General features: G+C 34.3%; 1 protein-coding gene and 2 pseudogenes across 1 annotated transcript in view; 1 reads left to right on the top strand and 2 right to left on the bottom strand.

Annotated features, from left to right (window-relative positions):
• LOC125856250 (putative late blight resistance protein homolog R1A-3) overlaps window positions 1–21845 on the bottom strand; it is a 318417-nt pseudogene that overhangs the window by 68693 nt on the left and 227879 nt on the right.
• The window catches only part of LOC125856358 (putative late blight resistance protein homolog R1A-3), a 410366-nt gene that overhangs the window by 374711 nt on the left and 13810 nt on the right, over window positions 1–21845 (top strand). The window lies entirely within an intron of this gene.
• Window positions 12932–21845, bottom strand: part of LOC125856249 (putative late blight resistance protein homolog R1B-17) — a 254798-nt pseudogene continuing 245884 nt past the window's right edge.

The following is a 21845-nucleotide window of genomic DNA, read 5'->3' as shown; positions in this document are numbered from 1 at the left end:
ATTTGAAGAATGTAAACAATAATAAAAACTTGAAATGTTAAACCAACAAAACTTGAGAATCTAGTATTCTTAGTTCTACAGTTTAGTCTTTGTAGTAGCATTTTAAAATTGTAACCTAATTCATGACTTATTCAAATGACTCAATCTGATAAATATTTTAATTCATAGCAAGCTAATGGATGGATGATTCTGCTTGAATTAGTTTATCAAAGTCTAGATCTGAAATAGATTAGTTTAAGTTTACTTGTATTTGTATTATTAGAACCAAGTCTTTCTATATTCTATGCCAGCACAACAATTTAATATTTCAGCTAAGACAGATAATTGTAAACTTAAATTAATCGATTTCAGATATAAATTTTGAGTAGTCTAATTTAATGTTCACCTTGTGGTCTGTGTATGATATGTGATTTGCAAATTATACAAATTTGTCTTAGATGAAATATTAAACAGAGCTATTATATAACCTCTTTTACTTGCTGCAAACTAAAATATCCTCAGATGGAGTTTTTCTAAAGGACATATATATATATATATATATATATATATACATACTAGTTTCTGGACACGTGTGTCCCATATAATTTTTTATACATCCATTAGAACGATTACAGTTCTATGAAAATATGTGTGTAATGAGTAATAAAATGCAACAATTACAAAATAAATCTTTAAAAATATATCAACAAACACTAAATGAAAAGCCATATCACTCAAAAAAATTCATGGGCTAACACACACGGAAAAAAAAGAAGAAGAGAAAATCACCAAATCCCGTTTGACTGGCCCCTAAATGCTATAAATACTTCGCGGATCGTGCCGAGGCTACATGTACTGCTCCCCTGGATACTTACAGAGGGTCCCATAAGAGTTTCGCGAAAAAATTGGCCGAAAGTCATATTATTAAATAAGTCATGGGCTAAAACACACGAAAAAAATGAGTAAATCGCTTAATTCCGCTTGACTGGACCTTAAATGCTATAAATACGTCGTGGATTGTTCTGAGCCTACACGTACTGCTCCCTTGGCTACTTACGGAGGGTCCCATAAAGGTTTCACAAAAAAATTAACCGAAAGTCATATCACAAAAAAAATCATGGGCTAATACAAATTTAAAAAAATGAGAAAATCACCTAATTCCGCTTGACTGGCCCCTAAATGCTGTAAATACACCGTGGATCATGTTGTGGCTAAATGTGCTGCTCCCCCGGTTACTTGCGAAGGGTACCATAAAGGTTTCAAAAAAGATATATCGAAAGTCATATCACTAAAAAATTTATGGGCTAACATACACGAAAAATGAGAAAATCGTCAAATTCCGCTTGTCTGGAACCTAAATGCTATAAAGACGTCGTGGATCTAGTCAAGGCTACATGTACAACTCCTCCATATAATTACGGAGGGCCCAATACAGATTTCGCAAAAAAATTGACCGAAAGCCATATCACCAAAAAACTCATGGGCTAACACACATGAAAAAAATGAAGAGAAAATCACCTAATTCCGTTTGGCTGACCCTTAAACGGTATAAATACGTTGCGGATCATGCCGAGGCTACACGTACTTATCCCCCGTGTACTTACAGAGGATCCCATAAAGGTTTCGCAAAAAGATTGACCGAAAGTCATATCACCAAAAAATACATGGGCTAACACAAACGAAAAAAATAAAAAAAATCCCTAATTTCGCTTAATTGGCCCTTAAATGCTATAAATACGTTACGCATCGTTCCGAGGCTACACGTACTGCTCCCCCGGGTACTTACAGAGAGTCCCATAAAAATTTCGCAAAAATTATTGACCAAAAGCCATATCACCAAAAAATTCATAGGCTAACCCACATGAAAAAATATATGAGAAAATCGCCTATTTCCGCTTGACTAGCGCCTAAATGCTATAAATACACCGTTGATAATGCAGAGGTTACACGTACTGCTCCTCCGGGTACATACGGAGGGTCACATCAAGGTCTCGCAAAAAATTGACCAAAAGTCATATCACCAATTTATGTGCTAACACACACGAAAAAAATGAGAAAATCGCTTAATTCCGCTTAACTGGCCCCTAAATGCTATAAATACGTCGTGGATCGTGCTAAGGCTAGACATACTGCTCCCCCAGGTACTTATGGAGGGTCCCTGTCACGACCCAAAATCGGGTGTGATGGCACTTGTCCATTTCCCACCGGACAAGTCAGCCTAAACCCAACCATGACCGACAACATATAGAAATAATTCAGTAAGGAACAGTTAATAAGCGAAAGACTCAAACAAACTACCCAGAACTGGTTGTCACATATACAAGCCTCTAATACCGATTCAACTAAATTAAATACAAGTCTCAATGTCTAGTTCTAGAATACAACGAAACATAAAGTAAAGAAAACTTGAGGGTCCGCCAGAAGAATACGCCGCTACCTCTCAAGTATCCAGAAGCTCAGTCCAAAGTGAGAAGTACTATAGCAGAGAGAAACCGAGCTATCAGCCTACACAGATTTGTAGAAGCAAGGGTGAGTACCTAAATCAATGGGTACTCGCAAGAAGAACTGAGCACAGGTAGAGAATACAGAACACAAATACTCCTTCCACACTAACCATCCCCCAGACTACAACCTGCACTCAAAAAAGCCCAGCATATACAATATACAAAGATATACAACTCAGATATACAATACGCACAGTAATACAACCCTACTCACCACTTATACCAGCTACACAACCTGTACAAGTTACTCATGTAGCATCTACAAATATAACCAACACATCTCAAGCATAGCAGATATCATCACCTCAAAACTCAGTCCAAACCACAGTCACACAATAGTTGAGATGAGAACATATGATGCAATGCAATAGTGCAATGTCATGTAACCAAGATACATGTCTGTCCTACGATACACATCTGTTGATATAATCAATCCGCGCTGAGAAATCAGACCAGAATCCATGGGGGACACACATGGACCATGTATCCGCCGGAACCATTTCCCTTTGGCATCAATATTGCTAGCCGGAGCTAGTCTCAACAGTATCAGGTCAACCTCGTGTCAGTATTTCAGAACCAATGCAAGCATGTATGTTCACATAAATGGTATGATAACGAGCATGTCCATGTGCACAACACATTCATATCAAGACAAGTCACATTTCATCGTCAATAAACACGTATGCATTATCAAATACCTCTACCATCTCATATGAGTCATTACATTATCATATTCATGCCCTACTCTCATCTCATAAAGAATCGTCCGATGATCAAGTGCCTATCAAGCTAAACCTCCAAGTTGAATTACATCACAAGGTTAACTACACCCTCAAGCTTCTAGTCACATGTGGAGATACCACATAATTTTCCCTAAGTTTACCACAATCCCAACTCTAGATACCCCCAATATCAATACAAAGCCATGTAATCAAAATAGGTACCATCATTTATCGACTACAAGCTCATCAGAACACCTAAGTAAAATGTCATAACCGAATATCTCAATTAACTCATCACAGCCTAAGATCAATCTATACCCCTTTCAATCATGGAATTAACTTCACATAATATACACTCCAAGCAACTACACAGATACACAAGCAAAGGAAATACAAGGTTCTAGTAAACTCAACAAGGTTTAGAAATCAATTTGCCTTAAAATAGTCACGAATCAAGCAATCGACGAAGTCTCCCCTTTTCCTCTAGCCTCCAAATCACCACAAGCTATTCAAGAATAAATTCACAATCACAATACGAATCTAATGACACTAAAATCAAGAAATTTGGGTAAAAAGGGCAAAATGGTCCAAAAATCTCATACCGGAAAACGTCACCCAAATCTGGAAATTTTGATGAAAATTGTTCCTCAAGTAATTAGGAACTCAATAGTGAAAATCGTTTCGAAAATGGAGTTGAAACGAGTTCACAAACTAAATTTTAAGAAAATCACAAGTTCTTGAAGAAAACCCCAATTTTGAAGATCAATTTCATGAATTAAAGCTTGCAATCATGTTAAAATTAGTGGGAAATAAAGGATTGAAGTTAAAATAGCTTACCCAAAGATTTTATCTCGAAATCCATTTTGAAAGTCGCCTCCCCCAAGCTCCCAAAGTCTAAAAATGGTGAAATGGGTCTAAATCTCTACTTTGGGGATTAATCACTGTTTTTCAGAAAATTAACACTCCGCAAATGCAGCCACTACCTCCGCGAACGTGGAGAGGAAACTGTTACTACTCTCCGCGAACGCGGAGGACTGCACACAGCAGCCTCGCGAACACGGCTCCCAGCTCCGCGAACGCGGAAGCACACCTCTAGGAAGCCTTCACGAGCGCGGCTCTCAGCTCTGCGAACGCAGAGGGCTATGCATCAGGCCTCTGATGACAGCAACTCAAACACATCTCAAGGTCTCCGAATAGACCCTCGGGATTCGTTCGGAATCCCGTGAACACAAACCAAATATGTACCCCTACTAAATTCGACGCTCCGGACTCAATGGAATCGTCGGAATTTGAATTCGAGGTCTCCTTGACCCGGAACCCGATAAAGCGTCAAGAAACTAACTTTAGGCCTAAAAACTCGAAACCCACACGGAACCTCTAAAAATTCGACCAAGGCTCATTCTAGACTTAAAACCACCTCCCGAATCCAACGGTGCCCTCGAAATTCCATTCCGAGCATCGGAACTCCGTTTGTTGACCAAAGTCAACTCTTGATCAAAATTTCAAGATTTTTACAACTCAAGACCTCAAATCTTCGTTTTAACTCCAAATTCGATTCCGTCAACTCTCACAAACCAAAATCAACATTTCGGAACAACTAGAATCGACAGAATTCCATTCCGAGACCCGAAACTCCGAATGACCCAAAATACCACTTTTGACCAACTTTAACTCTTAAAAAATGTAACTTTTCCAAAAACTCAACTTTTTCACAAAATTTCCCCAAACCAATTTCAAAAACACATCAAATAAGACTCAGGGCAACTACCGGGAGGGGTAAAATGGTCATTTTATGAAAAATTCCAAAAATGACTTTTTGGAGCATTACAGTCCCATAAAGGTTTCGCGAAAAAATTAGCCGAAAATCATATGACTTAAAAGTTCATGGGTTAACACACACGAAAAAAGAAGAAGAGAAAATCGCCTAATTCTGGTTGATCGCCTAAATGCTATAAATGTCATGGATAATGCAGAGGTTACACATACTGCTCCCCTGGGTAGACACAGACTTAACCCATAAAGGTTTTGCAAAAAATTGACTGAAAGCCATATCATCAAAAAAATCATGGGCTAATACACACGATTTTTTTTTAGAAAATCGTCTAATTTCGCTGGACTGGCTCCTACATGCTATAAATATGCCATCAATCGTTTCAAGGCTACACGTACTACTCCCCCGTATACTTACGGAGGGTCCCATAAAACTTTCACAAAATAATTGACCGAAAATCAAATCACCAAAAAATTCATGGGCTAACACACGAGAAAAATGAGAAAATCGCCTAATTCCGCTTGACTGGCCCGTAAATGCTATATATGCATCGTAGATCTTGATGAAGCTACACGTACTTTTCCCCCAAATACTCACGGAGGGTCCCATAAAGGTTTCGCAAAAAAATTGACCGCAAGTTATATCACAAAAAAAAAAAATCATGGGCTAACACACACGAAAAAAATGAGAAAATTACCTAATTCCTCTAGACTAGCCCATAAATGCTATAAATACACCGTGGATCCTACCGAGGCTAACCCTCAGGTACTGACGGAGGGTACCATAAAGGTTTCGCGAAAAAATTAGTCGAAAGTCATATCACCTAAATATTCATGGGCTAACACACACGAAAAAAATGAGAAAATCGCCTAATTCCGCTTGATTGGACCCTAAATGCTATAAATACGTCGTGGATCGTGCCAAGGCTACACGTATAACTCCTCCGCATACTTAAGGAGGGTCCAATAAAGATATCGAAAAAAAATATCGAAAGCCATATCACCAAAAAATCGTGGGCTAACACACGTGAAAAATGAGAAAATCGCCTAATTCCGCTTGACTTGCCCCTAAATGCTATAAATATGCAGTGGATCATGAAGAGGCTACACATACTGCTCCCCCGGTTACATATGAGAGTCCCATAAAGGTTTCGCAAAAAAATTGACCGAAAGTTATATCACTAAAAAATTCATAGGCTAACACACACGAAAAAGAAAATCACCTAATTCGGCTTGATTGGCCCCTAAAATGCTAAAAAAATACCGTAGATCGTGCTGAGTCTACACCTACTGCTCTACCGAATAATTACGAATGGTCCCATAAAGGTTTCTAAAAAAAATAACTGAAAGTCATATCACGAAAAAATTCATGGGCTAACACATATGAAAAAAATGAGAAAAACGTTTAATTCCGCTTGACTGGCCCCAAAATGCTTCAAATACGCCTTGGATCGTTCCAAGGCTACATGTATTGCTCCAAGGGTACTTATGGAGGGTCCCATAAAGGTTTCGAAAAAAAATTAACCGAACTTCATATCACCAAAAAATTCATGGGCTAACACACGGAAAAAATGAGAAAATCACTTGATTCCACTTGATTGGCCCCTAAATGCTATAAATTCGTTGTGGATCGTGCCAGGGCGACACGTGCTGCTCCCCAAGATACTTACGGAAGGTCCCATAAAGGTTTCACAAAAAATTGATCGAAAGTGATATCACCAAAAAAATTCATGGCTAAAACACACGAAAAAAATGAGAAAATTACCTAATTCCGCTTGACTGGCCAATGATATAAATACTACGTGAATCGTGTCGAAGCTACACGTACTGCACTCCCGGATACTTACGGCGATCCTGTAAATATTTCATAAAAAAATTGACTTATAAATATGCCGTGGATCATGCTGAGACCACGTACTACTCCCCCGATACTTGCAGAGGGTCCCATCAAGGTTTCACAAAAAAATAGATCAAAAGTCATATCACTAAAAAATTAATGGGCTAACGCACACAGAAAAAATGAGAAAATCGACTAATGATGCTTTACTGGCCTCAAAATGCTATAAATATGTCGTGGATCGTGTTGAGGCTACACGTACGGCTCTCCCGGGTACTTATGTAGGGTCCCATAAAGGTTTCGAAAAAGAATTGACCGAAAGCCAGATCACCAAAAAATTCACGAACTAACACACATGAAAAAAAAAATGAGAAAATTGCCTAATTCCGCATGACTGGCCCCTAAATGTTATAAATACGCCGTTGATCGTGCGGAGGCTACACATATTGCTCCCCCGAGTACTTACGGAGGGTCCTATAAAGGTTTCACAAAAAAATTGATCGAAAGTCATATCACCAAAAAATTCATGGGCGTTAACACATGAAAAGAATGAAAAAATCGCCTAGTTCCGCTTAACAGGTGTTGACACCCAATTTTGACCTAACATTTTCAAAATTCGTAACTTTTAAGTTTTATTTATTTAATAGTTCAAAATAATTTTTTTATAATTTTAAATAAGTTTATCGATAACTATCCTTATTTATCAAAATCTAGAATTTTTTATCAGTTAATTTTAAAATTGCATTTTTTACATGTCATTAGTTGCGTTCTTTATATTTTTTTAATATCCATTTTATTTGATACATTTGCTAATATTCATTTTGATATTCTTGCACAATCTAAAAATTCATTCAAAATACGGTTAAAATTTACATATGCAGATTGACCGATGAATTTGGGCCACAATCTCGAGTCCCGCCGGAGTACCACCCTTGCCGGAGCACCATTTCCGACGAATCCACCACCACAAAGACCCCCAACCCTTTCCTCCTCACTCTCACTGTTTCCATTCATTTTATTATTATTATTTTTGGCAAAACCCCATAGTTCTCTCTTTTTCCGGCGACTGCCAAAACCCCCTTCCAAACAGCCATTTCCGGCAACCCAACAACTTCAATGAACACAAACAGTGTTGAACCACCTTCAACACACCAACCCCATTTTTTCTTCCTTTCCTCCGCCGAACCCACTGTTCTAAACAGCACCACAAAACCACCCTCCATTTTAAAATAGAAAACCACAACTCAACCAGACAGCTCCACTCACGAGCTTCCTCCAACAAACACCACCATGGCTCCACCATCGAGTTTGAAGCCCACAAACGGACCCTTTTGATTTTTTTTTGTTGTTGTTGTTGTTAGCCAGATCTCAAACCACCAAGAGCAACCAAGCCTCCACCACCCCCCTTTCCTTCTTCTCTACCTAGATTCAACTCCAAACACCCACTAAAACCCCACATTGAACCAGACCCTCGAAACCACCAAACCACCCTTGTTCTTCCTCGCTCAATTCATTGGAATCCACCAGTGAACAACAACAAACCCCAAACTAGACCCATTTCATATCTCCGGCGGAGCTTGAAGCTCGAATAACCAGGTTCGCCGAGCTCTACAACTCCAGCGAGCTTGTGGAGAAATCAACAACACAACCAGGCGAGCATCAAGGCTCGAAAACAAAATCCAAAGAGCTTAAACCAACAGATCCAGTGAAGAACCAAGCCGTCACGAGCTCAGCCAAACAAACCCGTTCTCCGCTCTTTCTCGGAACGCACCACCACTGTAAGACCACATCTCATTTACTTGTATTTTTGAGGTTATTGCATCACTGAAAGAACAAGCTCCAGGGAGCCTCATTCTTTAATTTCCATCATTGTTGCTCTGTTTCTCTCCATTGATTGTTGCTTTGTTGTTACGTTATAGTTTGGATTAAATTTTTTCATGACTATTACTTTAATGACTACTTATTCTTTTATGGGAAAAGGCTCAAATATGCCATCGAATGTTTAGAAAAGGCTCATTTATGCTATTCGTTAAAAGTTTGGCTCATATATGCCATTGCTGTTAAAGTAAAGGCTCATCCATGCCATTTTTTTAACTCTAGTTTTGCAAAACCATTTCTTTATACCCCAAACATGGTTTAACACTTTTTAATTGGAATTTTTGGATCAAATGTATACTTTTTGCTTGTTTTTCTTTAAAAACACCAAGAACACATGAAGAACATAAACAACTCCAAAATTTTCAACATCTTCAATTCTTTACGAAATCATCTCAAATTTCGGCTACACAATTAATTTCTTTTTAAAAAAAACAAAAATTCTAAAATCATTTGCAGAGTTCAAAAAATTCACCCATATTTAAAAAGTATATTCCAAAAAAACGAAAATCAGTCCCAAAATTTCAAAATTTGCTTTAATTCTTGTTTTTAACATTAGATCTTTGTTGACTAGTGTTTTTTGAGTTTATGTTCAAAATTTCAATTGATTTGAAGTTTTGAAGAATCTACTATTAAAGAATGTTCAAGTTTTGAAACTTTGAAGAAATTTCAATTGGGTCTTGTTGAGTTTGGTTGAATTCGAGCTCACAAGAAATTGAGTTTTGGTATCTAGCTCAGAGCGAAACTACTCTTGAAATTTGAGACGATTCATGAAGAATTGAATAAGTTTGAAATTTGGGAATTGTTAATGTTCTTTATGTGTTCTTGGTGTTCTCAAGGATGTAGAAGCAAAAAATGTACATTTGATCCAAAAACACCAATAGAAAAGTGTTAAACCATATTTGGTGTGTAAAAAATGGTTTTGCAAAACTAGAGTTAAAAAAAATGGCATGGATGAGCCTTTTCTTTAACAGCAATGACATAATGAGCCAAACTTTTAACGGATGACATAAATAAGCCTTTTCTAAAAGTTCGATGGTATATTTGAGCCTTTTCCCTTCTTTTTTTTTTATTTAATTGTGTTTAGATTTGGCCAAGCATTTGTGTTCTTTCGATGTTAATTGCTGCTTCAAATTTTATTCGGTATTTCCTTTGATTGATTATTTACGGTCCACTGTTAGTGTTAGTCTTGTTTTATAGTTTACTACTAGTTATGGAGTCTATTTCTGTTAGATATTTGGGTCGTTTGATTAATTGAAATTTAATTTGTTTATATGTTAAAGTTGATTGTTTATTGTAGTTGTTAATCTATTATATTATTTGTATGTTATTTCAGTTTTTATTATTATTATTAGGGAAAATGCATAAGTACCCCAGCCTATGCCCGAAATTCTAGAGACACACCTAATCTTTACTAAGGTCCTATTACCTTCCGAACTTAATTTATCTATAATATTTTACCCCTTTTCGGCTTACGTGACACTATCCTTGAAAAAAATGTCAACATGTGCTAGACCCACAAGATAGTGCCACGTAGGCCAAAAAGGGGTAGAATATTACATATAAAATAAGTTCGGGGGTAATAGGACCTTAGTAAATGTTATGTGTGTCTCTGGAATTTGGATATAGGCTGGGGGTACTTATGCATTTTCCCTTATTATTATTATTAGTTTTAGATAATGCTTGAAATTGTCCAATAGTTTTAATTTGTTAAAATATCATTTGTATGATCTGTCCAAAGCTTGACGTTGTATTACTCTCTCTTGTTGCTAATTTAATTATTTAATTGTTTATTATGCACGTCTGCTTTGTACACTATTGCATTTAGATTGTCATTTTTATTATTATATTATTATTATGCATTGCTCTTTTTTTGTTGTTGATTATTTCATTATTATTTGGATATTGATATTTAGTGATTTGTTCGAGTTTCCGGTAGTTTGCTTTATTATTGACACTTATGAGTAGTTTCCACTATTTTATATCATTTTATTGACGTATTATGTTTTAAGTTAAAATTGGCCAATGAAAGAATCTCTCCGTTGGTTTTAGAGGCCTCTTTATTTTAAAAGACGGAAATTTAGTTTAATTTTATATTTCTTGCAAGTTAAAATGGCCGATGAAGAAATTACCGTCAATTTCCAATGTCTCCCATGTTAATAAGACGGATTTTTATTTTGAGTTATTATTTGATTTATTCATTTTTATTCATATTTATTATTAACACTTTTACGAAGTGTCTTTACAGGTACACGGAGCTTCTTCCCATTGAAGCTATTCGAATCGAGTTCGAATTATAATTTTTATTTATTATTATATACATCATTAACGTTAAGCAAACTTATGCCTTTTCTTATTATTATTTTATTTGTTAATTAAATTTTTATATTTGTTTTTATCTCCTCCTCAATTTGAAGAAAATGAATTCAGTCGGAACCCACATTTGTGGATTTTGAAGGATGCCTAACACCTTCCCTTCGAAATAATTTGAACCGTTTACCTAGAATTTAATGATTTCGTAGATTGTTTAATTGGTTTCCTAGTTTTTCCTAAAATTAGGTGGCGACTCCTTTAAAACTCGTTTTTTCTTAAAACTTTTTTAAAATTGAGTTAATTAATTATTTTTTGAGTCATTGCGACGGTTTGCCCTATTTGAATAGAGTAGGGATGTAAACAACAGGCCCCTAAATGCTATAAATAAGTCATAGATCGTGTCGAGTCTACACGTACTGCTCCCCCGGGTACTTACGAAGGGTTCGATAAAGGTTTCTCATCAAAATTGATCGAAAGTCATATGACCAAAAATTCATGGGCTCACTCATGAAAAAAAATGAGAAAATTGCCTAATTCCGCTTGAATTTTCCCTAAATGCTTTAAGAACGCCGTGGATCGTGCTGAGGCAACACGTAATGCTCCTCGAGTACTTACGGAGGGTCCCATTTGCCAAAATTTTGACCGAAAGCCATATAACCAAAAAATTCATGGCTAACACACACGAAAAATAAGAAAATCGCCTAATTCCGTTTGACTGCCTCCTAAATGCCATAAATACGCCGTGGATTGTGCTGAGGCTATAAGTATTGCTCTGCCGGGTACTTACGGAGGGTCCCGTAAAGGTTTTGAAAAAAATTGGCCGAAAGCCATATCACCAAAATATTCATAGGCTAACACACACAAAAAAAAATGAAAAAAATCGCCTAATTCCGCTTGATTGGCCCCTAAATGATATAACTATGCCCTGGATAGTGGTGAGGCTACACGTACTGCTCCCCCGGATACTTACGGAGGTTCTCATAAAGGTTTCGCAAATTTTTTTTTACAGAAAGCTATATCACCAAATAATTCATGGGCTAACACACACAAAAAATATGAGAAAATCGTCTAATTGCGCCTGACGAGCCCCTAAATGCTATAAATACGTCGTGGATCGTGCCGAGGCTACACGTACTACGTCATGGTTCGTACCGAGGCTACACGTATGACTCCCCCTGATACTTACGGAGGGTCCCATAAAGGTGTCGCAAAAATATATACTAAAAGTCATATCAACAAAAAAAATCATGGGCCAACACAAATGAAAAAAATGAGAAAATCGCCTAATTCCGCTTGACTGATCCCTAAATGCTATAAATACGCCATGGATCGTGTTGAGGCTACACATACTGCTCCTTCGGATACTTATGGAGGGTCGATAAAGGTTTCACAGAAAAAATTGACCTAAAGTCATATCACCAAAATATTTATGGGCTAACACACACGAAAAAAATGAGAAAATCGCCTAATTGCAATTGACGGTAGTACATCCTGTTCGTATAGAAGTGATAGTTGCTTTCTTCACTTTAGAAACTACTATATTCTGAAAAAATGGGGAATTGTCCATTGATGACCATGTAAGAAAAATGATGTCTGGACAATACATTTGGTCACTGTTCTACATCAGATTCAGGCCTATTGGGATATATATTGATTCACAATTTGGCACTGAAACCTTCCAATTAAGAAACTAGAATCTTATCTACACACGAAATAAGATTCATAACTAACAAATAACATGTCTTGGAACAATACATAGATATCCAAAGCTTAAATCCAAATAAAACAAATAACTCAGTACTGAATGAGGCTAAGCAATACTTGTTCGGAACAGTTTACATGAAAGAAAACACTCAACACATCAATTTAAAACATCTCCAGAACTTGACAATGCTTGGATAAACAAAAAAAAACTAGTAACAAGTTTCTTTATTGGAACCAGTAATCAGATGAACTGAGACTGCAAATGCATCATCATGCCTTGATACTCTCCTGCGAAAAGGACGAGAAAAATAAGAGAGGAATGTGACGAACACAAAAATAATTGAATATAATCTATGTTTGTTATAAAGGCACCTAAATTCTATATTAGTAGTACAACAGAGTAATGTTGCCCAATTTAACGTTTCAGCAAAGTGCGCAGCCCACAATACAACAACATACCCAGTGTAGTCCCACAAAGTGGAATTTGGGGAGGGTAGAGCGTACACAGAGCAGTCCCTAAAAGAAGTAACGGAAGTACAAGAAACAACAGATAGCAACATAACAAAAACTACAACAAACATTACGATAATCGAGGTATAAGGAACAGCATATAGTAACAAAAATCGAAGGATAATAAACTACGGGAGCAATGCTACGACTACTGATATGAACGGACAGCAAGACTACCTACTAGTTCCGCATATAGAGACTATAGAGATGGATGCAATCTTATTGAAAATTGTCTATAGAGAGAATTGGACTAACCTTATTGCAACTTCACTTTGTGGCATTGAAATCAGCTTCAGTAGGGAATAGTGAGCTTGAGTTTGACGCTTTCTGGATCAGCTTGCTTCTTCTTTTTCTCGTGTTCTATTTCTCTTGCAGAATCGTTTGCTTTGCTTGTATTTTCCAGCTTCATCTCTTGAAGGTAATCCAAATCGGCAAGCTCAAGTGGCAGTGCCTCAAGATTAAGGCAGGAGACCAGGACAAGGCTCCTAAGTCTTGGGAAGGGACAGTTTGATGCCTCCCATGATTTAAAATCTGCCATTTCAATCCACAAGACCTGAAGTTTCTTGAAACCTCCCAGCTCCATCTTCCAGGATGTCCCCGTGAATGTATTTTCTTTCAATTTTAGGACTTGTAGATTTTTCACCTACCCCAATCTATGTGCCTGGTTCCAGTCAAACCTTGTTTTTGATAGAGTTAACTTCTTCAAATTTGGTAAACATTCGGAGAATGTTGACAGAAGGTGAAGAGATTTATTATTCTTATCATCATTCAGCAGTGTTAAAGTTTCCAGGAGCTTTAGCACTTGAAAATTGCTGAAAAATTCACCCTTGCTAGTTTCAAGAAAAGGGGTCAGATTACCTTTAATACTCATCTTTTTGAGATTACCAGCCTTTGAAAGAACATTTCCCTTGCAGCTTTCTGGTGTAACCAGAGATAGAGTTTGCAATAAACAAGAAGATGTACTACTACCACTACTACTACTACCTTGTGTTGAGGAGGCAGTAGGGGGTGGCAAATTTGCAGGTTTGTTGGTGCGCAGATGGTGCAAACGTGGCATGTTCCATATGTCAGCTTTTACATCAAGGGTGGGCTTGGAAGTATTCAGAATAAGAGTTTGTACATTCCAGAAAGAAGTAAAGAGTTGAGGAAGTTCCTTGTAATCACCTGAGATAGCAATATACCTCAATTGCAATAGCTGGTAAAATTCCCTGGGAATACTAAACTTGAGGGATTCAATGTCTAAGACTCTCATAAGTGGAAATGCGTTAGGGATGAGTTTGACGTCGATATTAGAAAAGTCAACTTGTTTTTGTTTTGAGGAAAAACATAACAATGACCTAACATGTTCTTCAACTGTCTTTTTTGAGATGAAATTTTGAGGAACAGATGATTGAATAGACACTCGACGACAAGTAATTGAGTTTTGTATGTCTTGATCAGATGTGAGACATACTTGTTTGAAAAGAGCCAATCTAGTAGCCTCTTCAACGCAAAACTCATGTAACATGTCGTGAACACGACATGTTTTTATTTGATCATTAGACGTCTTTCCCGTCACTATCACTAAGTTCCTGTTGGCAAAGTCATTGAGATAATACTCTGCTATCTCTTCGATTTCGTTGCCTGACAACTTGGACATTATGAGTCCCTCAGCAATCCAAAGTCGAATCAATTTCCAAGCGGGGATATCAAATCCTTGAGGAAAGGCACCAAAATACAAGAAGCAAGCCTTTTTTTTCTTGAGGCAAATGATTGTAACTCAGTCTCACAACATTCACAATTGTAAGTGGTACTCCACTACATTTTGCTACAATGGCGTCTCCATGTTCTACTAACTCAACAGGACAACGGCTAACACCAAAAGCTCTCTTTTCTAGCAGCTGGAAACTTTCATCTCCATCCAGAAATTTCAGATTGTGGGGATATTTATTGACAGATCGAGCAATGTCTTCGTGTCGAGTGGTCATCATGATCCTGTGGGCCTTTTTATTATCAGGGAAAACTGTCTTGACGAAATCTACAACATTTGAATCCCACACATCTCCAAGACAATGAGACATTTACCTCCATTAGCCACACGCTTAGGTATTTCCTGAGTTATGTCTGCCTCATTTATGTTTTTGAATTCATCAAAGGAATTTGCGAACCCTTTCAGAATATTAAAAAGGATATCCCTTTTTACACACGTTGATTGTCCGATGAAAACCCAAATGCAACTGAAAAATTCTCGCGAAATCTTAGGATCATTATAGATTTTTCTTGCCAGTGTGGCTTTACCAAGTCCCGGCATTCCTACAACCGGGATAACATCTAGACACTCTGCTCCTTCAACCAGACGATTGATCACTTCTGTTGCTTCCTTATCAAATCCAACCACTTTGTGATTTTCCAATGACGAACCCTTTAAGATGGGCAAACAAGTTATTAAGAGTACTTGTCTTGATTGTATCATAACAAGAAATTACTCCACTACATTCTAGACAGGTACCAAATAAGCTATGATCATGTGCCAATTCATGTGTGAAAGTTAATTTTCAATGTCCCCTTCAACTATGAAAAATATGTCCCCTTATCCTATGCAATGTCTATTTATTCTTCATATTTTCAATCCCCATCTTTCACTATAAGAAAATATGCAATTGTATATGACAATTGGTGGTGGTAATGACTAAAGATAGTCATCATGTGTGTCGGTCTTGGATGGTGTTTATTGGTGATAGTGGTTGTGGATAATATCTTTATGGTAAAGTGATTGACAATACTGATTAACTGTGGTTATTGCTGGTGGCGGTTGATAATTAATAGTGGAATGGTACTGACAGTTAATAGTGGTGGTGAATGATGATGGTGGTCGACGATATATAATGTTGACTAATGGTGGCAATTATCGACAATGATTAGTGGATGTTATAAGGGTTGGTGGTGATGGTTGCAAATGATGGTTAATGGTAATGACGAGTAATTTGGTGATTGACGGTACTTGTGGTTGTGGTTGGACTAAGGATGGTGGTTGAGGATTATAGGTGGTAGTAGTTGGGGGTGGTGGGTGGAAGTAGATGGAGTAATAGTGAAATGTCGTCTTTGTAAAAATTCTTAAATAGACATCTAAATGATACTGACTTTGTGATAGATCTTACTCATTCGGACCTATTCAGCCACATTAAGTGATTGTAAAATAAGAAAACCAACGCACTTAATAATTAGAGCATGTTTGACATTATTATTAAAAACTGCTTATTTTTATAAACTTTTTTAAATATAGCTTTTTTGAAAATTGTTTTTCAAAAAAAGCAATTTTTGTTTGGCAAATTCATTTGAAAAGTGCTTGTGATAAACAAATTGTGTTTGGCTAAATTTTTTTTTTTTAAAAAAATGCTTTTGAGAGCAAAATTACGAAAAAGGGCTAGTATCAATATGTTTTTAATAGTAAAATTATTTTATAGAGAGAAACTATTTCAAATATATAATACAAAAACTTTAATTATAATTTTATTTTAATTAAATCAAAATGTACATATTCAAGTTTTCAATCAATATTATACATAAATAAATCAATAAATAAAAAACTGATATAATAATAACATGATGGTTTGAATGTAATTAAAAATATCAAAGAAAATGAATTTAAAAATCATTCCACAAATTAAATCACTACATACGAAAAATTCACCACAAAAATAAATAAGTCCTTCATACATACCAAAATTTTTCAATGATTTCATCCCTAATTTTATCAAAATTTTTATAATCCTCTAAAGTTAAAAAAAATACATAAATTAAGAAGAAAAATATTTGTTACTTTTTTTTTGGAGAACTAAAATCTTTAGTCTTGCAAAAATACTGTTGTTACCTTTATTTTCAATTCTCTAAAATAATAAATAAAATATAAATAATATATAAACATAAAATAAAAAAAAAATTATTTTAAAAAAATTTAAAATAAAATTCTTAAATAAAACTTAACCAAACTTATGAGATATGTTAATTAATTAATAAGGGGTATATTGATAAATATGTATATGTGTAAGGAATATTTTAGTCTTTTAAAAAATAATTTTCTGTTTCTACTTTTGTTTTTTTTTTAAAACAAAAAAAATTAACTTCTTACTAACTGTAGAAAAACTTCTCCAGCTTCCATTTAAGAGTAGTTTTAAGGATTTGTCAAACACTTGATTTAAAAAAAAAAAAAAACATTTTTTGCCTCCCAACAACAATGCCAAACAGACTCTTAATGACTGGGGATCTCAATGACTAAGATTAGAACATTCATTAAGTGAAAATAAATGAGACATATTAAAACAGAAGACATACTATATAGGGAAAAAGGACAAATATACGCTGAACTATCATAAATAGTATTCAGATACCCTTCGTTATATTTTTGGGACATTGGTGCCCTGCCGTCCAAAAGCTAGAGCATATATGCCCTACTTTGGACATGATTTATGAAAACTATTAAAATTTATCTACTCGTATACAATTTTACCAAATAAGCAAATCATAGTTCATCTCACATTAAAAAAGTAGAAAACAAATTAAGTGTTGTTGGAAAGAGGTTCACATTGATCGAAAAAATTGAAAATAAATGGGTGTTGTTGGAAAGCTAGAAAACAATTGAGAATTACTCTCTCGATCCAATAATAGTTGTCGGGATCCTTTGACATTTTGTTAACTTTAATGCTTTGAAAAAAATATGTTAGATGATAAATAATATTTAATAGTAAGGGTAGAATAGACACAAAAGGTAAATTATCTCTTGATTTTCTAAATTAGATAAATATTGTTGGACAATTATTTTTAGTATAGTGGACAAATATTATTGGACGGAGGAAATACTACTCACAATAGCAAAAGAAAAAATGTTTAGTGGTAATTGAGTTAATGTTATTGTATTCAGAATTGCTAAAACTTTCAGTGATACTTATATAAAGTGTTGGTTATAAAGACACATATTTATTATTGTCGCTAAATATAATATAACAATAATTATTTTATTGCCGTTAAACAATTAAAACAATTTTTTTTTATTATTTGTTGTAAAGTAAGTTTATGTAAAGATATGACACCTGAATCTAATTCAACCTCAAAAGTTAGCTCCTAAATTTTTTTAATTCAAATTCATACAAGCAGATCACCATCGCCAAGACAACTTAAAAATGTCTTGGCCTTACCAAAAGATGTGTCAATTGGAGTAGGACAAAAAATTATCACATGTGGTGGGTTATGGCATGCCGAAGTAGGTGGGAGATAAAATTAATTATTTTTTGTTATAAAACCAAAGTGAATACGACAAAGAATATTGAAGATGAAAATAATAGTACAATAAAATCTCTCTAAATTAATATAGGCGGGATCATAAAATATTATTATTTTATAGAGGTATTATTTAATCGATAAATTAATAAAGAGTGTTTCGATACCAAAAAAATTGAAAGAACCCACTTGTGAAAACGTCATTCATGACTTAAGGTCATAATTAATGATTTCGATTACCGCAATAAAATGAACGTTAAAAACCTATTAGATGGGTGAAAATGATACAAGGTCAGAGGTCAATGCTTAGAACAAATTGTGGTTATCATTGGAAAAATAGTGTTGATGATAAAGTTGAAGATGATACAATACCTTTGGAATACAGATTAAGCATAAGGAAACACTTACATTTAGAACTCTTACAATTTTATGGTGAAATTAAAAAAGACCACCAAAACTTTTAGATGCAATAAGAAATCTTAATTGATATAATATTTGTTTTTCATAACAACAAGACAGGAGACTTTTTAAAGAATCTTTTATTTCTTTAATATATAATCATATAAATTCTCAGTTATTTTCACATTACAATTGAATTGAAATGGTCAACCGATTATGACAATTAATACTGTATTTGTTTAGGTGAACCTAAGACAAATTCGTATAATTTGCATATCACATACCGGCCTTAATGTGAACATTCAACTAGCTAGTCTAATCAAAGTCTAGATTTGAAATTTATAAGTTTAAGTTTACAAGTATTTTGAATTATTAAAACCAAAGTTTTTCTACTCGAAATGATAAATATATTTGCAAACGGATAAGCATTTGTCAGTTGACATTTCCGAGTTAATTTAAGAGGCGTTTAATGATAGATTTTAAATATTTTCTTTATCTAAATTTTGTGGAATCGAGTGAAAGATGGAATTATATTTCATTATATTTTTTTTCACATAATATTAGGAACAATGCTCATACTTAAATATATTTAAATACAATTTCAAAAGTGAAGATAAACTGAGAAACATTATTTTCCAAATTAAAAATATAATTAAGTTTAAAATTTTTATTATCCAACACTAATATTAAAATAAAATAAAAGTTATGTTAAAATAAATAAATAATTTTATTACCAGGTCCTTTATTTAACTGAGAGATTCTTGGGAAGGTGGCCAATTTGATTAAAATATTTTTGACAGAATTATTCTTATTATTCACTCTGTGTTGGCGCTGCATATCGGTCAGTTCGATTTTAAAGTTTATCGATTTATCTTATCAATTATCAATTTATAGATATGCTAAATCATTAAGAACCATTAAAATATTGACTTATAAATTTATCGGTTATTGATCGTTATCGATTTAACTGTTAAGATTTGACACAAAAAAATAAATAATTTTAAAAATTACGTAGAACACGTGGTGACAAACCAAATAAATCATGCACATGAGTTGATAGATTATTTCTTGCTCAAAAATAACACTAACACATTGTAGAATAACCGAAAGTTTGAGACTGCTAGAAATAAAATTATGAAATTATAAATGCTAAGTCAAGAAATTTATATACTAAATGAATATAATTTATTAAATTACTATCAGGTTAACAATTTCAAATTGTTAAGAATCGATAATCCGATAATAAAAAAAAAATCATTATCAAACCGCCGTTAAATCAATAACTCATTACTAATAAATCAATATTTTTTTTTTCTATTCAATTTTGAACCGTCCTACCTGACATAGAGTATAAAAATGTATTAAACTAGTCTATTTCAGATCTAGACTGTGATAAACCAATTGAAAATTCACTTTTTAATAGGTTTGTCCTAGGTAAGATATTTAAACCCAGTAATTATATATACTTAGTGACTTGTTTGAATCATCTAAGAGGTACGGTCTCCTGCTCTGATTCATCTTAACTTTCATTATTGAGGTAAATGAGTTGTTTTTCACTGCAGGGGGACTAATATCTCAAAAGTATAACAGAGACCATTTACAATAGTTTGGAGTATATTTGTCTTTTTCCCCTATTAGTGATGCTCATTCCACCATCTCCAATGATTCTTTAAAATTAGCTGTCAATTACGCTCCAACTCAAATTATTATAATTTCATGATGGATTTCCTATTGATCTTTCTCACATATATGACGGAGACAATGCTGATGGTATCGTGAGCTATTGACCAACTTAACCTTTTAGTGGGTAATTAGGGGTGATTTGGTATTCCCTCTATCTCCTTTTAATTGTCATAGTTTTCGTTTTTAGAGTAGAAAAGATAAGAACTTTGACGGACATTTTAAGAGATGTTTTTTCATCATATTGACATGCAAAAACTTGCAATTTATAACACTTTTCGTATAGTTTTTGATTATCTAAATTTTTAGTTTAAAATATTGAATTAATGTAATCTAATTTAACTTTAAAAATTAGTCAAATTGACTTTCGGAAAGCGCAACATGACAAATGAAAAGGGACTGAGGGAGTATTATAATACGTGACCTTAATTCCATTAGACTTCAATTCATAAAATATGATAAGCCATAAAATATCAACTGGCTTTTATTAGCTTTTTAAGTTTTATTCTCAGAAACATTTGAGCAGAATAGAGATTAGCTTGGAAGTAAAGAAAAAAGGAATTGTAATATTTCTGTAGTTTACTCTTTCTTATTTCATTTTACATGTATTTTAGTGATTTGATAGAAATATTTGGACTCAATGGAATTAAGTAGAGTAATATCTCCTTTTTGTTTTTATTTTTTTGTTTATTTGTGGATTATATACATAATTATAAGAACTAGAAAAATGATTTATAGTTTTGACTATATTGGATATACATAATGATATGAGTAACTCTCTCTTGTCGATTATTATGCTTCAATACATAAAAGTTGAAATAATTTATTTTCTGGCATCAAAATCGGCTTCTGATCCTTTTTTTTTCTTTCCGCTATATATTGTTTTTTTAATTTTTTCATATTTGATTGGTCAAAAATATTAGAAACATGTTTATCCTTATTAAATATGCATATGACTCATTGAAAAATCAGTTCCCTAGTAATTGAAGGCTGGTTGGAGGTTGGAGATTTAATTCAGCATAAATGGAAACAGGAGATCTTTTATTTTATTGGCAGATCTACGTTTTACGTCTGTTTAGTTAACCAACGGATAGATTCTTGGGATTCGGAAAGGTGGTCAATTTGATTAAAATATTCTTATCATTCATTTGTACTTTTTATGTCCATAATTACTTGTCGAATTGACACACCTATTAAGAAATTAATTAATGATACAGTGAGTTTACCATTTTACCCCTATTAATTATGAAGTGGATGAAAAGTTCTACATTTTAAAAAGTAATTAGTCATTTAATTGAG

Source organism: Solanum stenotomum, chromosome 2, assembly GCF_019186545.1.
Source record: "Solanum stenotomum isolate F172 chromosome 2, ASM1918654v1, whole genome shotgun sequence".
NCBI lineage: Eukaryota > Viridiplantae > Streptophyta > Magnoliopsida > Solanales > Solanaceae > Solanum > Solanum stenotomum.
The sequence above is the reverse complement of the archived record's forward strand: the minus strand, read 5'-3'. Positions and strand labels throughout refer to the sequence as shown.